Source organism: Rhinopithecus roxellana, chromosome 13 (genome assembly GCF_007565055.1).
Source record: "Rhinopithecus roxellana isolate Shanxi Qingling chromosome 13, ASM756505v1, whole genome shotgun sequence".
In the NCBI taxonomy this organism is placed as follows: domain Eukaryota; kingdom Metazoa; phylum Chordata; class Mammalia; order Primates; family Cercopithecidae; genus Rhinopithecus; species Rhinopithecus roxellana.
The window spans coordinates 114,466,036-114,487,067 of record NC_044561.1 but is presented as its reverse complement, the minus strand read 5'-3'; positions in this window follow the sequence as shown (position 1 = coordinate 114,487,067).

Here is a 21,032-nt window from a genome sequence, read left to right as displayed (position 1 = left end):
TGTGGCGGGAGAAGGACCCGCCAGGAAAGAGGGCAACAGGAAGCAGCAGGGGGGAGAAGGCTGAGCGCAGCTTTGTGTGGATTCTATTTTGTCTTTCAGGTTCCCTTGCAGAGTGTCACTCATGTTTGGAACCTCGGTGCAAACCAGAAAGGGGCCCCCCCACCAGTCTCCTGTCAAACCTGAATGCTACGAATCCTTCCAAAGTTGCCAATTTGACAGAGGTCTTTATTGTTTTTATTGTAAGTTTTTGGGTTTTTTGAGACGGAATCTCCCTCTGTCGCCCAGGCTGGAGTGCAGTGGTGGATCTTAACTCAGTGCAACCTCCGCCTGCCAGGTTCAAATGATTCTCCTGCCTCACCCTCCCAAGTAGCTAGGATTACAGGCACCCACCACCACGCCTAGCCAATTTTTGTGTTTTTAGTAGAGACGGGGTTTCGCCACATTGGCCAGGCTGGTCTTGAACTCCTGACCTCAGGTGATCCACCCACCTCGGCCTCCCAAAGTGTTGGGATTACAAGCATGAACTACTGCACCTGGCCTGTTTTTATTAGAATTTTTAAATGTCTAGTGAGGTTGATCATATTTTAGGTTTATTTGTCATTTATATAACCTTATTTAAATTCTTGTGCCCTTTGCCCACTCTTTAAATGTGTTAGTCACAGGTTCTTCTCTTTAATTTGAAGAACACACACACGGACACTCATGTAATATAAATTTTATTTATTTGAAGGAGATAAATAGATATAAAAACACATATAGATAGATATAGATATATGCTTAAGCCTTTAGAATTAGCAATTCAGTGCAGTCTAATACTAATATATTCCCCCAAGGCACCTTTCATCCAGGCAGAGGCAGCTGTGTCAGTGCTCTTGGCTTCTCATCTAGGTCTGAGGACAGCCCTGCTCAAGAAAGGGGTGCATCTGAAGCCTGCTGCAGAGGAGCTAATGAAAGCAGGTGTGGACTGACCCGGTGGCAAGCAAGCGAGATCAGCCGTGGTCACTGCCTAAGAAGACATCTTGTCTCTTCTGTTTAAATGGCAGGGGCTGGTGTAGGAAGTGTCTTACCCTCTGCTCCTTCCCCAGAACGCTGGGAGCAACTGAGAAGCTCACATTCCCACAGGCTAAGAAACCTGGAAAACCGAGAAAACTGCTCTGAACAAGGGCAGAAAGACTTAAAACAGGATGTTCAAATACATGCAAAAATATAAGGGAAGAAAATGAGACGGCCGGGCGCGGGGGCTCACACCTGTAATCCCAGCACTTTGGGAGGCCAAGGCAGGTGGATCACGAGGTCAGGAGATCAAGACCATCCTGGCTAATATGGTAAAACCCCGTTTCTACTAAAAATACAAAAAATTAACTGGGCGTGGTAGCAGCAGCCTGTAGTCCCAGCTACTTGGGAGGCTGAGGCAGGAGAATCGCTTGAACCTGGGAGGCAGAGCTTGCAGTGAGCCGAGATCGCGCCACCACACTCCAGCCTGGGCGATAGAGTGAGACTCTGTCTCAAAAAAAAAAGACAAGGAAAACTCACTGAAAACAAAGCAATTGGAAATATTAGGCATGAAAATGCAATATTTGAAATGTAAAACAACCACATACAATAAATAGTAGAATGGATAGAACTGAAAAAAACTCATGAGACTGAAGATCACGGTGAGGAACTTTCTCTAATTAGACACATTATAGCAAAATCGGAGAATGCCAAAGACAAAGAGAAACTGATCAAAGCCTAGAGAGGAAGGAGCGGCTTGCTCACAATAACTGCAGTAAGACTGGTGCCAGATATCTCTGGATGCAATTGATATAAGTATGAAAAGAAAATAAGTTTGAGTTTAGAAACGTATTATGTGGTCATGTTGTCATTTATGTGTCAAAAAAACACCAAGTTACCAAACAATAACAACAACAACAAAAACACTTTTGAATTTTTCAAGTAAAATCAGCAAATCTAGAGATGTTACAAGCAAGATGGAGAATAAGAGTGATCTAATATTTATGTGCCATTATCTTAAAATTTAAGAAAAAACTAAGCCAAAGAGGTAAAAGAAAGAATATTCATGACAACTCAGAAAGGAACATGAGCATGCTAAACTAATCATCTTCTTAGAAAAACAACATAAAAATCTATATGGTAAAAAATCAATAGTGGTAAATAAATATGAGTACGGTCTTAAGGGTAACCACTAGTAAAATAAAATAGGTTATGCAACTTGCCAAACAGAAGAAAATACAGAGACTGCAATGAAAGTAAACCAAATAAATAAAAGGGTAAATCACAAATGGAAAAATGAAATAAAAGGTAGAGGTAAGTTCTACTAAATAAACATTTAAAATAAAGTTAAGACAAAACTTTTCAGGTTGAATAAAAAATGAAAAAGAGCCAACGACGTATCATCTGTAGGAGACACAACAGAAGAATGCAGAGTGATGGACAAGAAACAGATGGAAAGGATATGCTATTGAAGTATGAACCCAAGTAAGGCTGGATAGCAACCACAACGTTGGACAAAATTACAGGCAACTGCATCATATCCTGAAGATCAAAGCAGGATGCAATGGAGGAGTACAAGGACAGCTAAATTGACACATAGCTATCGTCAACATGGAAGCATCCAATAACACAACTGAAAAGCACATCAGCAAAATCTAAAACAGCTGCCGGAAGAGACGGCTAAGTCAAATGTTGTGATTGGCTATTTAAAAAGCTGCCGGAAGAGGCAGCTAAGTCAAATGTTGTGATTGGCTATTTAAAAAGCTGCCGGAAGAGGCAGCTAAGTCAAATGTTGTGATTGGCTATTTAAAAAGCTGCCGGAAGAGGCAGCTAAGTCAAATGTTGTGATTGGCTATTTTAACTACTCTGAGAATATTTTTAGATCAAGCAACCAAACACGCACAGAAAGAAGGGAGAGGTAAAGACTGAATCAGTAATTTCAAGATCTAGGAAATATTTATAAGCATGGACATATAAAGTCTCAATCATTCTCAGTTTAAATAGAACACGGAAAAGATCTCCCAACTACAATATAGTCAATTTTGAAACTAATGTCAAAAATGTATCCAGATTGTCAATATGTTTGGAAATGAAGAAATATTTTCTTATGTAAACTTTGGGTTATGAAGAAGAATGGAAAACTAAAGTATTTAGAAGTAAATGAAGGTAAAAATATTACATATAAAATGTGTGGACACAGCGAAAGCAATCAGGAAGGAAAAGCTTCAGGGAGAAAATTTATAGCTTTCCTTGCATTAACCAGGAAACCAGTAAGATTAGAAACAATAAACTAATGTTTCAAATCAAGAAGTTTGGAAAACACATCAGAAAAACCCAAAGAAACCAGAAATATAGAAACAAGAAAAAAGAGGATGAAAATCATTGAAACAGTTCATTCGCCTCATGTCCTCCAAGTCCATCCGTGTTGGTTATAGGGGATTGGGTACAAAGTTTTTCAGGTGGGAGGAAAGGATTTTGAGATCCCCTGCACAGCATGGTGACTATTGTCCAGAATAAGTAATGTACTGAACATTTCACACGGCTACAAGAGACTTTAAATGTTCTCTCTACAAAATAGAAGTGGGTAGGTGAGGTGATAATATAATTAAAAGTTTATATAATGAAATGTTAATTAGCTTGATTTAATCATTCCCCCAATGCATACATATCTCCAGACATCATGTTGTACCCCATAAATATATACGTTTATTATTTGTCAATTAAAAATATATTTTAAATCTATTTTAAATATCAGTGAAATAGAAAAGGTGATTGGATGAGAAAGGAAACCAAAATCTGATTCTTTACAGAGATGATAGAACAGGTTTCCACAAATCAGAGTAAGAAAAATGTAGCCGGGCGTGGTGGCTCAAGCCTGTAATCCCAGCACTTTGGGAGGCCGAGACGGGCGGATCACGAGGTCAGGAGATCGAGACCATCCTGGCTAACACAGTGAAACCCCGTCTCTACTAAAAAAAATACAAAAAACAAACTAGCCGGGCGAGGTGGCGGGCACCTGTAGTACCAGCTACTCGGGAGGCTGAGGCAGGAGAATGGTGTAAACCCGGGAGGCGGAGCTTGCAGTGAGCTGAGATCCGGCCACTGCACTCCAGCCTGGGCGACAGAGCGAGACTCCGTCTCAAAAAAAAAGAAAAAAAAAGAAAAAAAGAAAAATGTAGGCAGAGGAGAGAAAGGCGAATCACAGAGGGAGGAGAGAGAGCAACCATGATGCAGGGGAACGAGAGGGACACAGCGATGAAACCAAGCTAAAGGTTTGTCCACTCTTCTACCCCTATGCATCTGAAAAATGATTAAATGGATAAAACAGACAAAATGCAAAAACAGGCTGAAAAAGAAATCAGGAATTTAAATAGACCAATACTTATTAAAGAAATTAAAATTAGAGCCAAAGACTCCCGTGTCCAAAAAGAACCTGGAAAAGGTGGTCATGAGAAGGGGATCCATCACACTTCAGAGGGGCTGGTAGTTCCTGAAGCTGTTCCGGGCTGTGTGTGCAGACACATGCAGAGTGCTGTGTTTTACTGAGGGAAGAGAGAGACCCTCTCTCTTATTGTTTTAGATTGTTTTATACTAGGTACCTGTTTTAAAAAGAAACAAGGGGCCGGGCGCGGTGGCTCAAGCCTGTAATCCCAGCACTTTGGGAGGCCGAGACGGGTGGATCACGAGGTCAGGAGATCGAGACCATCCTGGCTAACACGATGAAACCCTGTCTCTACTAAAAAAATACAAAAAAAAAAAAAAAAAAAAAAAAAACTAGCCGGGCGAGGTGGCGGCGCCTGTAGTCCCAGCTACTCGGGAGGCTGAGGCAGGAGAATGGCGGGAACCCGGGAGGCAGAGCTTGCAGTGAGCTGAGATCCAACCACTGCACTCCAGTCCGGGCGACAGAGCAAGACTCCGTCTAAAAAAAATAAAAGAAAAAAAAAAAAACAAGGAAGTGAAACCAAAGGCAGGCAGCAGACCCAAAACCAGACCCGAAACCCGGCCTGGGCCTGCCTGGCCTAAACCGAGTAGTTAAACATCAACTCATGACTCAGCAACCAGTGTTATCCATAAATTCCAGATATTGTGGGGAAGAACGTTGTGAAACTCCCTGCTCTGTTCTCTTTCACGCTGACTACTGGTGCACGAAGCCCCTGTCCCGTACCCCTCAGATTGCTCGATCGGTCGCGAGCCTGTCATGTGAAATCTTTAGTGTTGTGAGCCCTTAAAAGGGACAGAAATTGTGCACTCAGGGAGCTCGGACTTTCAGACGGTAGCTTGCCGATGCTCCCAGCTGAATAAAGCCCTTCCTTCTACAACTGGGTGTCTGAGGGGTTTTGTCTGCGACTGATCCTTCTGCATTATCAGCTACTGCCTTAGAAACTAAGACTTCAAAAGCACCAAGTATTTCTATTAATTTTCTGCAGCTGCTGTAACCAATGACCACAAACTTGGCGGCCAGACACAACACTAATTTGTTCATTTACAGGTCCAGAGATCAGAAGTCCAGCACGGACTCCTCGATGTTCCGGGGAGAATCCCTGTCCTTGCCTATTTCAGCTTCTAGAACCACCGGATTCTGCAGCTCAGGGCCTCCTCTGTCTTCACAGCTAGCAATGGAGGGTGGAGTCCTTCTTCCATCGTATCGCTCCGCTTGCCTCTTCCACCTGTAAGCGGAAGACAGGACCCACCTGGATAATCCAAGGTTGCCTCCCTTACTTCAAGTTCCACCTGCAACCCTGGCTCCCCTTATGACAGGTACCAGCCAGGTAACAGGTTCACAGGTTTCAGGGATTAGGACATGGGTGTCTTTAGGAGGGCTTTAGTCTTCCTACTATGATTTGATATGATTTATTTTATTTTATTTTATTTGAGATGGAGTCTCGCTCAGTCACCTAGGCTGGAGTGCAGTGGCCGGATCTCTGTTCACTGCAAGCTCCGCCTCCTGGGTTCACGCCATTCTCCTGCCTCAGCCTCCTGAGTAGCTGGGACTAGAGGCGCCCGCCACAGCATCCGGCTAATTTTTGTGTATTTTTCGTAGTGACGGGGTTTCACCATGTTAGCCATGATGGTCTCGATCTCCTGACCTTGTGATCCGCCCACCTCAGCCTTCCAAAGTGCTGAGATTATAGGCATGAACCACCACGCCCGGCCCTGATATGTGACATGTGATATGTGCTATGACATGATATTTAAATGCATGTGACTTCTCTGTATATTTATATGTGGATAGTATCTTAAAGCATACACACCAATATTTTTAAGTGTCTTCCTCCCTAAAGGAGGATGATTTAAGTCTTTCTCATACGCCCTTCTCTGGTGTATTCACAGTGACTATGTGTGTTCTTTCCCCACGTATGCGTTTGGGTGTCCACAACAGAGGGCTTAATTGCAACCTTAAAATAATAAATGGCGCATTGTATGTCAGGGGTTAGCTGTGAGTTTAACTCAGAACACACTGGCCACCAGCAGCCCCAGGGAACATCGGCTCCCACTCCTGACCCCTCCTGCTCCAGTGCAGGCAGAGCCGACAGACAGCCCCAGGGACCTCGGAGGGGAGCGTGCCTTCCTCTGCGCTGTGTCTTCTGGCTCAGTGAGGGGAGCTGCAGGGAGGGCATCCCCTTAGAAGGACTCTTATTTCATTTTTAACACAGGGAAGGCAGCCTCCCCCAGGACGCCTCTGGCTGCATGTACCAGCTTGCTCCTCTTTGTCATCCGGTAAATCAGATGTTTGCACTATGGCAATGCGTGCAGCAAATGATTAAACTGTCCATGAAGGCCACGGAGGTCTTCATCAAGGTTAACTGCTTGTGAATTTGCAGCTCAGGGAAGGTCTGTGGGAGCCCACGAGACGTTCTTGCATCGACCGACGGCCTTCGTCATCTGTTGGTGTCACACAGGCTGGCCTCACCTTCCCAAAGGGGCCCCAGCCCGTGGACGGGGACCTGTGAGTCGTGGGCAGGACTCAAGTGCCAAAGTCTGAAGGTTCTGAGGGGAGCAGAGTCCAAGTGCACCCTGGTGCTTTCCGAAGCCTGCTCTTCAAAGGGATGGTTTGGGGACCTTAGGAAGGAGATGTTGTCAGATGTTTACCTGATCCGGTCTTCACAGCTTCCTGGATCGCTTGGACTTTGCCACTTGCTCCTGTCCCCGCCATTGCTCTAACAAATTATCACCAAGCTCAGTGAGCTCCCGGCTGGCCGCTCAGGTGGAAATTCTGCGTCCTTGGCTTATGGTGTGACCCTCTGACAATGCTCTGCTCAGGCTCTCTCCTCCCTCCCCTTCCTGGCACTCGGACCCTTCTGGCTGTGTCACCGCTGCCTCTTTGGCCTGTTTCCCGTGGAAGCAGAGAGACAGCAGCAAGAGAAGAACTTGGCCAATGGCGCTGGCTTTGGAGATGGAGGAGGGGCTGCAAGCCAAAGGAGGCAGACACCTCTAAAAGCCGGAAAGACGGATCCTGCCCTGGAGCCCCTGGGGGATGCAGCCTCATGAGACCCAGGCTGGACGGCTGACCCCTGACCTCCAGAGCTGTGGGGTGATGCACCTGCTTTCCGCTGTTACGTCGCTCTGTCAAAGGTGATTTTTTTTTTTTTTTTTTTGAGACGGAGTCTCACTCTGTCACCCAGGCTGGAGTGCTGTGGCGCAATCTTGACTCACTGCAAGCTCCGCCTCCTGGGTTCACGCCATTCTCCTGCCTCAGCCTCCCGAGTAGCTGGGACCACAGGCACCCACCACCACACCCAGCTAATTTTTTGTATTTTTAGTAGAGACGGGGTTTCACCATGTTAGCCAGGCTGGTCTTAATCTCCTGACCTCATGATCTGCCCGCCTCGGCCTCCCAAAGTGCTGGGATTACAGGAAAGGTGATGTTTTAACGGCAGCAGTAAAAAATAGACACAGTACAGGATCAATGTTTACTGTTGACACAATTACATTACTGGGCTTTTTATTTTATTTTATTTTATTTTATTTATTTCTTTTGAGACAGGATCTTGCTCTGTCACCCAGGCGGGAGTACAGTGGTGTGATCATAGCTCACTGCCGTCTCCACCTCCCCAGGCTCAAGGGATCCTCCCGCCTCAGCCTCCTGAGTTGCTGGGACCCCAGGCGTGCACCACCACACCCAGCTAATCAACCTCCTGGAAATATCTGTCCGCATGTCTCACAGGTGCCAGCATGCCACATAACACCTATGAATGTGTGTATATACATGTGTGTGTGTGTGTGTATTTTTTTCTTTTTTTTTGAGATAGAGTCTTGCTCCGTTGCCCAGGCTGTAGTGCCTGATCTCAGCTCACTGCAACCTCCGCCTTTCAGGTTCAAGCAATTCTCCTGCCTTAGCCTCCCAAGTAGCTGGAATTACAGTCATGTGCCACCAAACCAGCTAATTTTTGTATTTTTAGTAGCGATGGGGTTTCGCCATGTTGGTCAGCTTCATCTCAAACTCTTGACCTCAGGTGATCCACCCGCCTAGGCCTCCTAAAGTGCTGGGATTACCTGTGTAAGCCACTGAGCTGGCCTGGACCACATGTTTATGTCTGTGAACATACTGAAGCTCCTCTATCCTTCCTGCCCCCGCACTGCAGGGTTGGTGACTAAATAGAATAATGTTCTACATTGAATAATATTCTTCGGCTTTATATTCATAGCCCTGAAGTTTCATGCTTTTGAGCAACATAAATATTTCAGGTGCTTTTATTTTAATGCTAGCATCACACCCACCCAGCAAGCCTGGGCTTCCCCGTGCTTCAGTGGGGACCTGCCATTGCAGCCCCTGCATCTCATTTCAACACGGAATTGGCTGGACAGGGACCCGCAGGCTCCAGAGGCATGGCTCAGCCCTGGGATCTGGCCCACCTGCCCACGGCACAGACCACCCGCCCATGGCACAAACCACCTCCCCGCAGCACAGACCACCTCCCCACGGCACAGACCACCCGCCCACGGCACAGACCACCCGCCCACGGCACAGACCACCTGCCCACAGCACAGACCACCTCCCCATGGCACAGACCACCCGTCCACGGCACAGACCACCCGCCCACGGCACAGACCTCTTCCCCACGGCACAGACCACCCGCCCACGGCACAGACCACCTCCCCACGGCACAGACCATCCACCCACGGCACAGACCACCCGCCCACGGCACCGACCACCCGCCCACGGCACAGACCACCTCCCCACGGCACAGACCACCCACCCACGGCACAGACCACCCGCCCACGGCACAGACCACCTCCCCACAGCACAGACCACCTGCCCAGGGCACAGACCACCCGCCCACAGCACAGAGGGCGATTTCCCTGAGAGACTGGCGTGATTGTGCCACCCCTATGAGAGTGGAAGGAGGGGCTGTGTGCTCCCCGCCATCTTCTGAGCTATGATGAGAAGAAAGTTCCTAAAATCACAATTCAAAAGAAAATGCAGTCATGGCTTGAGCATGACTAAACCCACTCTCTGGAATTTATATGTATGTATTTACAAATTCACCATGCGTGTGTGTGTGTGTATATATATATATATATATAGAGAGAGAGAGAGAGAGAGAGAGAGAGAGATGAAGTCTTGCTCTGTCGTCCATTCTGGAGTGCAGTGGCACGATCTCAGCTCACTGCAGCCTCCGTTTCCCAGGTTCAAGTGATTCTCCTGCCTCAGCCTTCCGAGTAGCTGGGACTACCCGCGCACGCCACCACATCCAGCTAATTTTTGTATTTTTAGCAGAGACGGGGTTTCACCATGTCGACCAGGCAGGTCTTGAGCTCCTGGCCTCAGGTGATCCATCCGCCTTGGCCTCCCACGGTGCAGGGATTCCAAGTGGGAGCCACCGTGCTCAGCCACATGTGTATATTTCATTGTGGTAAAAACACAGCATAAAATTTACCATGAGTGATAGCTGGTACCTCGTGAGCACCTTCCTGCGCAGACTCTTCCTTCCCATGTGCCTGGTGTACAGAAGAACATCTCCATCCATCCTCCAGGTGCCCAGACAGAAGCTCAGCTCCGTGCCCCTCTCGCTCCGAGATCTTCACATCCAAACACCCTGGGTCTCACTCAGATTCTTCCACTTCCAGAACCCGTTTCTGAGCACGGCCACCTCTTCCTGCATCCGCAGTCCCACTGCCCTGGACACGTCAGCTTCTGGCATCTGATCTGATCGCCCCACGATGCTCACTGCAGTGCAACCTTCCTGAGATACAAATCTGACCATGATTCTCCCTGATTTAGAGTCATCCTTGGCTCCGCGCTGCTGTCAGCAGAGAATCCGGAGTCCTCAGCACATAGGTGAGGCCCCGGGGACCTGGCCTCTGCATCTCCCCAAAGGCCCCAGGAGTGTGGGCACAGAGTGTGGTCCCCCAGCGCTGGCCTCCCAACACCTGCACAGCCCCCAGGAGTAGAGGGCGGGTAAAGCATTGGGACCCTCATGCCAGAGGCTCTGGGTTCAAATCCCAGCTCCACCACTCACCACCCGTGTCACTGCTAATCGCTGAGTTACTCAGGCCGCAGGGTCCCCACTCACCATTGGCGCATCTGGCAAGTTAAGGCAGCAAAGCACCCCCAGCCGTGCCCAGCACTGTGTCTTTAATAGCCAAGGCGTTGGCCATGAGCGCAGCCCCACAAATGATGGCTGCTGGTTTTGCTATGGTCACAACAATCATGCAGGGAGACCCAGAGGGCCTATGTTCTCGGGTGACACTGGCTGCCAGGAGCCCAGGAACAGCCACGCCTTATCTGAATCCTGCCGTCAGAGGAGGGGTCCCCATGGCTCTCAGCTCTGCCTCCAGGAGCCACGCCCTCGCCACGTCTGCTGCCCACTCTCTCCTCCGCGGCAGGCCGTGGTGTTTCTCGTGTGACCCCACGTGGCTCCTGGTCAGCACTGCGTGGAGCCTCTGCCACCGTGTGAGAGGAAGCGACATTCCCTCACCCTTCCTCACGTGCCCGCCGGTCCTCGGCTCAGAACCGCCACACAGCCAGGTGGTCGCCACAGAACAGCTGTCTGCAGATCTCTTCTGTCCCCGCGTCCCCAGCCTCAATGGACTCTGTCCACTGACTACAGTCCACGCCCACGTCGGCGACACCCTTCCCCTTCATAGGCAGTGTCACGTTCCTGCTCTTAGCTCACTGTCCCCATGGATGGGAGGGCGCCTCAGGGGACTTCAAGGAGCCCCTGGGCTAGTGGAGCCTCACGGGGGAAAGCCTGACTCTGAGTCACCACTGGAAAGCGCTGCGGGCAGCTGTGAAGACGAAACGGGCAACACCAGCTGCTTCTCCCCCTTGGACTCAGGCAGCCTTGCCCCCACGTTCCTGCAAAGAGCATGACCTCCCAAAGGAGCTCAGGTTCCACCCACCCCCAGGACCCTCACCTCACCAGAGAGGTTCCTGCAAGCAGCATGGCTGAGAAACTGCTCCAAAATAGGACCCCACTTCAGCCTGGGTGAGGCGGGGGCCTGCACTGGTGCCTCAGGAGCCCGTCGTAGTGGGGGCCTGGCTAGCAAACCTGAAGGGGCAGCCCAGACCTGCAGCCCGTGCCCACGTGGAGACACCAGGACTCGAGATGGGCCTGAAGGGAAGTCACCTCCCTTCCTTTCCCACAGCACATGTAACAGGGAGGGAAGGAGGAAAAAAGGGGAGGCCGGACCTGAGGATTGCTCTGGGGGGCTTCGGGAGCACCAGGGTGTGCATGGCAGTGTGGGGAGGGTGCCCAGGGCTGCACAAGTTGGAGACGGCTCCAGAGGCAAGTAGAGCCTGGCAGGCAGGGGAGAGGGTAGAGGCCTCTGACGCCAGAAGTGACTGGCATCTGGGAAGACCCTGTGCACACCACGAGCTGGTGGCGACTGCCTGGCTGTGCATACGACGAGCTGGTGGCAAGCTGGTATCAACTGCATGGCTGGGATGAGGAAGGACAGGCCGCTGGGATGAGGGGCCCTGGGGAAGCAGCTTGCATTTTAGCCTGGAAGGGCCGAGGTGATTCTGGCTGCAGGGGACCCTAGCAGGGAGGGGGTTCCCTGCACAGAAGCAGTGAGGAAGACCCGACAGGAAAGAGCAGGGCTGCCCTCGCTGGCTCTGGGCTCCAACAAGGAGAGGGACATGAAGGAACCCCTAAGCCTCACACTGGCTGGGCGCAGAGTGGAAACAGGGCTGCAGGTGGACTCTGTCTAGCAAGAGTGCCTCGATGAGGCCCTGTGGCTTCCCCTGGGCTGTGCTGCCGAGGTCTCCCGACTGACAGTGGAAACAGCACAGGAGAAATCCCTGTGGACTGCCTGGAGGAGACCCAGGAACTGGGTTTTCGGGTTCTCTGCTCTGTGGGGTCTGAGAGATGTGCTGAGTGGACTCACTTCAGGCATCAATCACAGGCTCTTAGCCCATGGCTGCCCCAAGGTGTCATAATTCAGTTGAACTGGACGTCCACATCCCTCCAAACCCAAGTTCAATAGCGTTTCATTATTGTGAGGGCAGACAGAGGGCTTTCTTCTGTGTTCCAAGTTTATTTCAGCCTGAATTATTAAGCAGATGGTTTAATAATGCAAGCCTTCGCATTGTCGATGGAAGAGCAGGCGCCTAGTTTCAAAGCACATTGTCGGCCGGGCGCGGTGGCTCAAGCCTGTAATCCCAGCACTTTGGGAGGCCGAGACGGGCGGATCACGAGGTCAGGAGATCGAGACCATCCTGGCTAACACGGTGAAACCCCGTCTCTACTAAAAATACAAAAATCTAGCCGGGCAAGGTGGCGGGCGCCTGTAGTCCCAGCTACTCGGGAGGCTGAGGCAGGAGAATGGCGTAAACCCGGGAGGCGGAGCTTGCAGTGAGCTGAGATCCGGCCACTGCACTCCAGTCCGGGCGACAGGGCGAGACTCCGTCTCAAAAAAAAAAAAAAAAACAAACAAACAAAAAACAAAGCACATTGTCTCCGGAAAGCTGCGGGAGACCGGCTCACTCTGAGCTTGCGCTCAGGGTCGTCTGTTCATCGCGAGGAGGAGGTTTGTACTCATTGATAAATGAGGTGCAGCCTGCTCTGCGTGCCCTGATGGGCTCTCGACAACCTGCTCTTTCCAGATGATGCCTACCTCCTTATTGCATGTGGCGAGCTTCCTGGGATGCAGGCCGACCATTCGGTGGTTTTCAGAAAGAAGCAGGTGCTGCCTGAGTCAAGCTCCTTCCCGGCGCACCTCTCATGCCACATGCACACGCACGAGTGGTGCATTTTTAAAACACTCGGGAGAGGGGTCATTTCCTGGCCTGATGCTCCTCACTCCATTCAGACCCCTCCAAGCCCATACCCTTTGTGCTCAGCTGAGAAGCTCATGCAGACCACTCCCAGCCTGCCGGGGCTCTTGACAGCCCAAATGTCAGGGAGGAGCAAGTGGAGACGGGAACTTGCTTCGCATGTGAATCAAGACTCCATGTTAATTAAGCGTAAGCTCCACCAGGAGCCTTCTCCAAAGCCAAGGAACACCACCAGGCCCAGGCCTCTGCACTGAGACGTGGCAGCCTCTGCACTGAGATATGGTGGCCTCTGCACTGAGACATGGTGGCCTCTGCACTGAGATATGGTGGCCTCTGCAGCATCCATGGCACCTCCAGGCTATTGACGGCGCTCCCTGTCCTGCAGTCCCTCCCTGCCACCACGGAGATGGGGGACAGCGTGGCACCCTGTTCGCAGGCTTCGTAAAGCGAGTCCACCCAGCCCTGCCCTGGGATTTTAGAGTTCCAGGCAGGTGTTTCCAGCCTTGTCTGAAACCCTGAAAGATCCTTGAAAATCTCCCCGGGTGGAGACGGATCCAGAGATGGACATGCTTTCTCCTTCAGCCTGGGCACACTCGGGGGTGAAAGGGGCATGGTGCGTAGTTGCACGGGACAGCAGGGCAGCAGATGGGCACCAGGCTGTCGCCAGTCCACCCAGCTCACGTGGTCACCCAGCCTGAAAGCTCCTCTGGACACCTGGTCTGAGCCTCAGGGGCACTGGGATGCCCAGGCTCATTCTGACTCCACTTTCTCCAGACTCCCTTTCACAGTTTAAGTCTCTCTGAAAAGCCCAAAAGGGACTCTCTGGACCCTGTGGGCTCATTGAGTCTCCCAAGTGTGTCCCCTGTGAGGTCCACCAGGAGAGCTGTGTGCTAGGCATGGCCACACCGGCTCCCCATGCCCTGCAGCACATGCATTTCCACTGTGTTCTGTGCCTTCCGCTGTGACCCCAGAGAAGACACGGCCCAGGGAGAGGGTGATCCCAGGCTTTCCGCAGGCAGAGCAGGTTACTGACCCCCACGGCTTTGCTTCAGGCCTCTGGGCTTCAGGCAGATGGTGCCATAGGGTGGGAGTCAGGTGGTGGGAGTCCCAGGCCAGGGAACGTCCGAGTGCTGCAGGGAAATCAGGGCAGCGCCCAGGGAAGAACGTGGGCTGGGGAGTCGTGACAGAGGAGCCTGGGTGCCTCGAGTGACTCTTCCTCTCTCGGCTGCTTTAGCTCGGCACTTGCTCAAAGGAAGCCCTTGGAACCCAGTGAAAGCAGCAGCATCCTCAGAAGAAAGGAGAGACTGCTCACCATTGTCAGCGCCATGGCCCTGTTCCCCGCACCCCCAGCCTTCACGGGGAGGGCACATCCTTTCACTGAATTGGGAGAAAACCAGCGTCACCCCCACCAGGCCCCCAGGTTTCCTGAGTCTCAGCACCAGGGAGAGTGCTCAGGATGAGTCCTGGACTCTGGGGCCCAGAGCAGGTCTGAAGCCTCCCGCGGCTGCAGTCTCTGCCCTCTGTACTGGGGATGGCTCCTGGGCTGGGTCCTTCTTCCCTGTGCACTCTGAGATCCTCCCTGCAGCCTCCCAGTCAGCAGGGCCTGGCCAGGGGTACAGCATCAGGGGCACGGGCTGAGGGAGGTGGAGTGGACAGAGGCCATCATGAGGCAGTTTGTTTCCAGCATGTGAAAGTAATATTCTGGGAATGATGGAGGGATTGCTAAAGCCAGGAGGCAGTGGTCAGAGAGCTGGTTATTTAAATTTTAGATAGTTATTGTATTATTTAAATTTTAGATAGTTAAAATCTTCTGTGGGGGGATTGGATGTTCACGGTAGTTCTAGCTGACACATGGAATCCGGGGAGAGATGGCATCTGAGCATGAGGATGATGGCCTGGGACGGGGCTGGTGGGAGTTACCTGTGTCAGGTGTAGGGTGTGTGTAGGGGTGGTGTCAGATCGGTGAATTCCAGAGACAGTCCAGGCTGGAGAGGCCATCTCTAACATATCAGCACTAAGACAGACGTCAAAGCCAGCTTGTGGGCAACCCTGGATTAAGAGGTCATGACAATTCCCAACACCCCTCATGCTCTCCCTCCTTCCAGAAATGAAAACCCCAGTGTCTTCCTCTCCGATGCTTTGGAATTAAACCGCAGGGTTTGAGTGACAAACACTTCCTCCGAGTCGAACTTCCTCCCACTCTCACCTACCCCCAGGTGCTTTTCCCAAAGCAGGGCGAGGAAAGAAACGAGATCAGAATGGACCCTCGAAGACCAACAGCACAGGAGACAGACAGAGTAAATTCAGTAAAACAAACGTTCTGAAGGACAATGGGAAGCATGATTGGAGAGATAAAAGAAGCACTAAAGAGTCATTTTACAGAATTAATGAGGAGAGAGTTAAGCCGGAGGGAGCGATCAACAGTGTCAAATAGGAAAAGAACTCACTGTGCCCCTTGGATTTAACAATATGGAACCAGGTAATTAATTTTTCCAGTTCAGACTTGGTTAAATAACATGACCCGGTTACAGGAGGTTAAAGACAGAATTGATGGTGATGGAGCAGGCGTTTGGATAGGAAGAAGAGGACAAAGGCAGTTTCTTATAATCTTTAGTGTGGGTGCCCAGTTGAGCGAGCCTAAGAGTCATTTAATATCAGTTAAATTTCAGGAAAAACTAGAGTTTCAGAAATATCACCCTCCTTATGTCTTTTTTCTCATCAGCAAAGTGTTGGATGGATTCCTTCTGCTTCCAAAAGAAATAAAGTGAAAAATCTGTGTGCAGCACTGCAGTGGCTAAAAACAAAAAAACAAAAGCCACCACTGTGGGGACTCCCACTTGCTGCCTGAAGGGTGTGTCCCCTCCCTCCACTGCCTGCATTAACAGGAGGGTATTCACGGCCATGGGGTGTGAGGTTGGGAATAATGCACCTGCCCCCTTTCTCACGCGTTTGGTCTGCCTGTCTCTGCCACCCTGGGGAATGGGATCTCAATGGGAGATTTTGTAACCCAACTTGTTTTATGAGTTACTGCACCAGTTCACTAGTCTTTACCGACCACTAACATGTAAGTCTTGCAATTTGCTTCTCCTCTGTTTACCCATCTCAGAATGAAAGGCCGTGAAATATTTAAAAGCATTGATTCTGCATTCCCCCAACATTATTAACAGGGAACAAAAAGTTATTTCATACCCTCATTTTGTCAGTTGCCTAAAGGACTCGAGGGACATGGAGAATTTCATAGCAGGCATCCGCAATATAACAGATTGCAAATCCTTTCAACACTTGCAGCTAAACAGTCTGCTGAATAATTGAGCACACAGAATTGTAACCCACTTAGAAGTCTTCTCTCTAGCCAAAGGCGCAGAGTCCACTCTTGTCAACATGGTCCCACCAAAGCGTCCACACCAAATGTGGTCAGTTCCCTGATGGAGCACTTGGGTGGTACCTCTATGAACCAAATTGCAAAGGGTGGTTGGAAACAAAGGAGTCAGTCAGGTGGGAGAAAACAGAAGATTCTCCCTGGAACGTGATGGTCATTACTTAGATTTCACCAAAGACCAGAACCTGTGGAGTTTAAAGGCTGAAGGGTGGGTTAAAACAGCAGGATGCAGGCTTGGACCACAAATCCAAAAGGAGAGAGGCTGAATCAAGACCCCACTATCCTTGATTTATCTCTACTTCGGATGGAGTGTGTGACAAAGGCCTCAACGTAGCATGTCCAAACTCAAGGTGACTGCCTCTCCCCAAATGCAGTGCTTCTCCTGGCTCCCCAGCCTCATGAAAAGGACTACAAGCTCTGCAGTTCTCAGGTTGGACATGAAATCAATGCATCGCTTCATAAGGGATCCGATGAGCTCTTCTCCTGCATCTGTGCACCTCCCCTCAGTATGCAAAATCCCTGCAAGCAACACACACACAGGATGCACCTGGCCTTCTCCACTCAGAATGCAAAGATCCCTGCAAGCAACACGCACAGGACGCACCTGGCCTTCTCCACTCAGAATGCAAAGATCCCTGCAAGCAACACGCACAGGACGCACCTGGCCTTTGACTCCTCAGAGAGCCTTGGCATGTCTTCCCCATCCCTAGAAAACTCCCCTGCACCTGGTGAAATCTGAGTCACCTTTGACACCCCCACCTCCAACCTCACTTTATCCAACCTGGAGTCAGACCAAGACCTGCAGCCACATCAGGAAGCCCAATCATCTGGACACTTGGGGAGTCAATGGTGAAGATCTGCAAGGTATTGACTCACCAGGCAGGCAGAGGGCAGTCCTCGGTCAACACCAAAGGCAGCAGGCTCCAAGGTCAGAGCTTGGTTATGGTTCTGCTCCATAATTAAAAGACCATGTGTCCTACTTAGCCCACAAAATTCTATAAAAACTGCACGAAACAGAGCCACTCAGTCTAGAAAGCAGCTGACAGCAGCTGGCCCTCAGCACACCACCATCTCCACAGGGGTGGCCCTCGACACGGCTGCTCGTCAACTCACCCTTTCCCAAGTCTTCCAGGGCTTTCCATGATGTAGTTCGGGTGTTCGCTCTTCCCATCTGGGTGTATGTTCCACAAATCCACGCTCCTCTCAATATCACTCCCCAGACACTTTCAATCAGGCTTCCCTTTTCCTCCAACTCTGCTCCAGCCAATCTTCAAGTGTGGTGATTTCGAGTAGAAAACACTTCTCCAGTCTATGAAGCCTCCATCTCTGGATGATCACTCTGGTCCGAGTGGTGACCCCTGTTTCTCCTGGTTCTGAAAGCACACCGTCTCTAAACCACGAATCCCACTGGGTCACACTCTTGCTTACCAGACCTCAGCTGCTTTCCACTGCCATTGGGTCCAAAATTATGACCCCACCTGCAATGTCCCGCCCACCCGGCTCTGCCTCCTCTGCATCCCTTCTAGCGTGCACTACTGCCCTGGAGGGCTGGCTGTCCTCCTCTGCTTGTTGCCTAACCCTGCCCCACTGTTGACAAGCTCAGGGCTCAGGGCTCGGGTCCTGCGCACGCTTCCTAGGAAGCCCCTCCTTCCCACCCTCCTCCTGTTAACTCTTACTCCCTCCAGCTCCAGTTTACGCAGGATTCCTCCAACCCAGGAAGCAGTGGGGCTCTGGACTGGCACTCTCCTTGTACCTCACACGTAATTAAATACATCCCTGAAAGTCCCTGCTGTACTGGTTGCCTTCCGTGCACTGTCTGGGGGGACAGGGCCATGCCCGCCTTGCTCATGGCCTTAACTCAGAGCCTGGCCTGGCACCAGGCCCCTCTGTCAGAAAGAGCATCTCCTGACCTGGCTCCTCTGGCTGCAGTCTCAGCAGGAGAAACGCCCTCCACTCCTCTCCTCACGCAGGGTCCCCCAGCTTTCCAGTGTCTGTTCATGGCCGCCTGCTTCTATGGTCTCCGTACATTTCACACAAACCAAAATGGTTCCATGTAAACAATAAGTAAAATAACTTTAGTTTGCGTGGAATGCTGCAGAGACAAAAAGCAGGTGGCCATGAGGATAAGCCAGGAAGGTCCCGAGTTAGGAGGGGAGTGGGGAAGGTGGTTCTGAGCAAACCGGGCTGGCATTTGGGGAATAAAAGAGCAAGTGCTGTCCGCTCTGCAAATCCTTCCTCCACCCTCGCTTCTCTCTCAGTGCCAAGGCCAGGAGCTGTGTCAGAGCTCCCGGGGTGCATCCTCAACTGAGCCTCATGGCCTCTCCTCGGCCCCTCACAGCCTCAGATGGAAGCTCAGTCAGACCCCTCCCGGGTGGGTCCAGCCTGACCCCTGCCCTGTGGATCCAGCCTCACCCCTGCCGTGTGGGCCCAGGCTGGACCCTGCCATGTGGGTCCAGCCCAATCCCTGCCATGTGGGTCCAGCCTGATCCCTGCCATGTGGGCCCAACCCGACCCCTGCCCTGTGGGTCCAGCCCGATCCCTCTTGTGTGGGTTCAGCCTGATCCCTGCCGTGTGGATCCATCCCTGCCGTGTGGAGCTTGAGCCCCCTTGGGCCACCTTTCCTTTCTCTCCGCTTTTCCTTTCTCGCTCTATTTCCTTTTCTCTCGACGACGCTTTCTGCTCAGAGGTCACACACACTTTTCATAGATTTATTTATTTCTGATACTATTTATAGAACAGTTTTTAAATTCCATTTTTAATTGTTGATTTTTATATAAAAACAGACATGATATTTACCCTGTTCCAGGAATCAAGATACATGTAACTTATTAATTCTCATAATTATTCTGTGACCTTTTTGAGGTGTTGCCTAATCAATTCTGTTGTGCCCAAACAACTTCGATGCTTTATATTCTGACTCTCACGCTTGCGTTATTCCCCTCCCCTTAGTGATCCACCTAAAACCTGCAGTTCAACTTGAAACTGAGTGAGGACGGGAGCATCCCAGTCTCACCATCATGTCATCTGCTGCACGGCATTGTCAGATTAAGGAAACTCCATTCTGTTCCCAGTTTGTCAAATATTTTATCAAGAATGAATATTGGGTGGAGCGTGGTGGCTCAAGCCTGTAATCCCAGCACTTTGGGAGGCCGAGGCGGGTGGATCACGAGGTCAGGAGTTCGAGACCATCCTGGCTAACACAGTGAAACCCCATCTCTACTAAAAATACAAAAATTATCTGGATGCAGTGGCAGGTGGCTGTAATCCCAGCTACTCGGGAGGTTGAGGCAGGAGAATGGCTTGAACCCGGGAGGTGGAGGTTGCAGTGAGCCGAGATCGTGCCACTGCACTCTAGCCTGGATGACAGAGCAAGACTCCATCTCAAAAAAAAAGGAATATTGATGTTTTTCACAAGAATTTTTGTGCCTAAGATTATCATTTTTTCCTAGTTTATTCTATTAACGTGGCGAATTGCCGTAGCGTTTTGTTTGAATATATCATTAACATACAAAAATACAAAGACCTTGAATGTTCAGTTTGATAAGCTTTAGCAATTGTATAAATCGTGTCCCAGCACCCAGAACAAGACACAAACCATCTCCATCCCTCCAGGAAGCTCCCCTGTCTCTTCACACACCTTCTGCTGTCTTTAGACTTTTTGGTTATTTTCAGTCTGGGGCGATTACGGATAACGGAGCTATAAACGTTCTTCTGAAGGTGCTTATGGTGACATATAGCCCCTACCCCCAGGTAAGTACCTGGGAGTGAAATTGCTAAGTCAAGAGACAGATGTGGACCCATGACCACCTCGCTTGTGTAATTCATCACGTCTAAGAGATTTTCTGTGTGCGCAGTCATACTGACTCATGTCTGAGAGATTTTCTGTGTGCACAGTCATGCTGACTCACATCTAAGAGATATTCTGTGTGCACAGTCATACTGACTCAAATCTAAGCGATTTTCTGTGTGCACAGTCATACTGACTCACGTCTGAGAGATTTTCTGTGTACACAGTCATACTGACTCACGTCTGAGACATTTTCTGTGTGCACAGTCATACTGACTCACGTCTAAGCGATTTTCTGTGTGCACAGTCATACTGACTCACGTCTGAGAGATTTTCTGTGTGCACAGTCATACTGACTCACGTCTAAGCGATTTTCTGTGTGCACAGTCATACTGACTCACGTCTGAGAGATTTTCTGTGTGCACAGTCATACTGACTCACGTCTGAGAGATTTTCTGTGTGCACAGTCATACTGACTCACGTCTAAGAGTTTTTTTTCTATGCGCACAGTCATACTGACTCTGCAGCTAAAAACGCTTGGACTTCATCTTTTCCAATTCATGTTGTTTTTATTTCTTTGTTTTTCCTAATTTACTGGCAAAGGTCTCCGGTACAATTTTGATAGAAGTGGAAGGAGTGGACGTCTTGGCCTG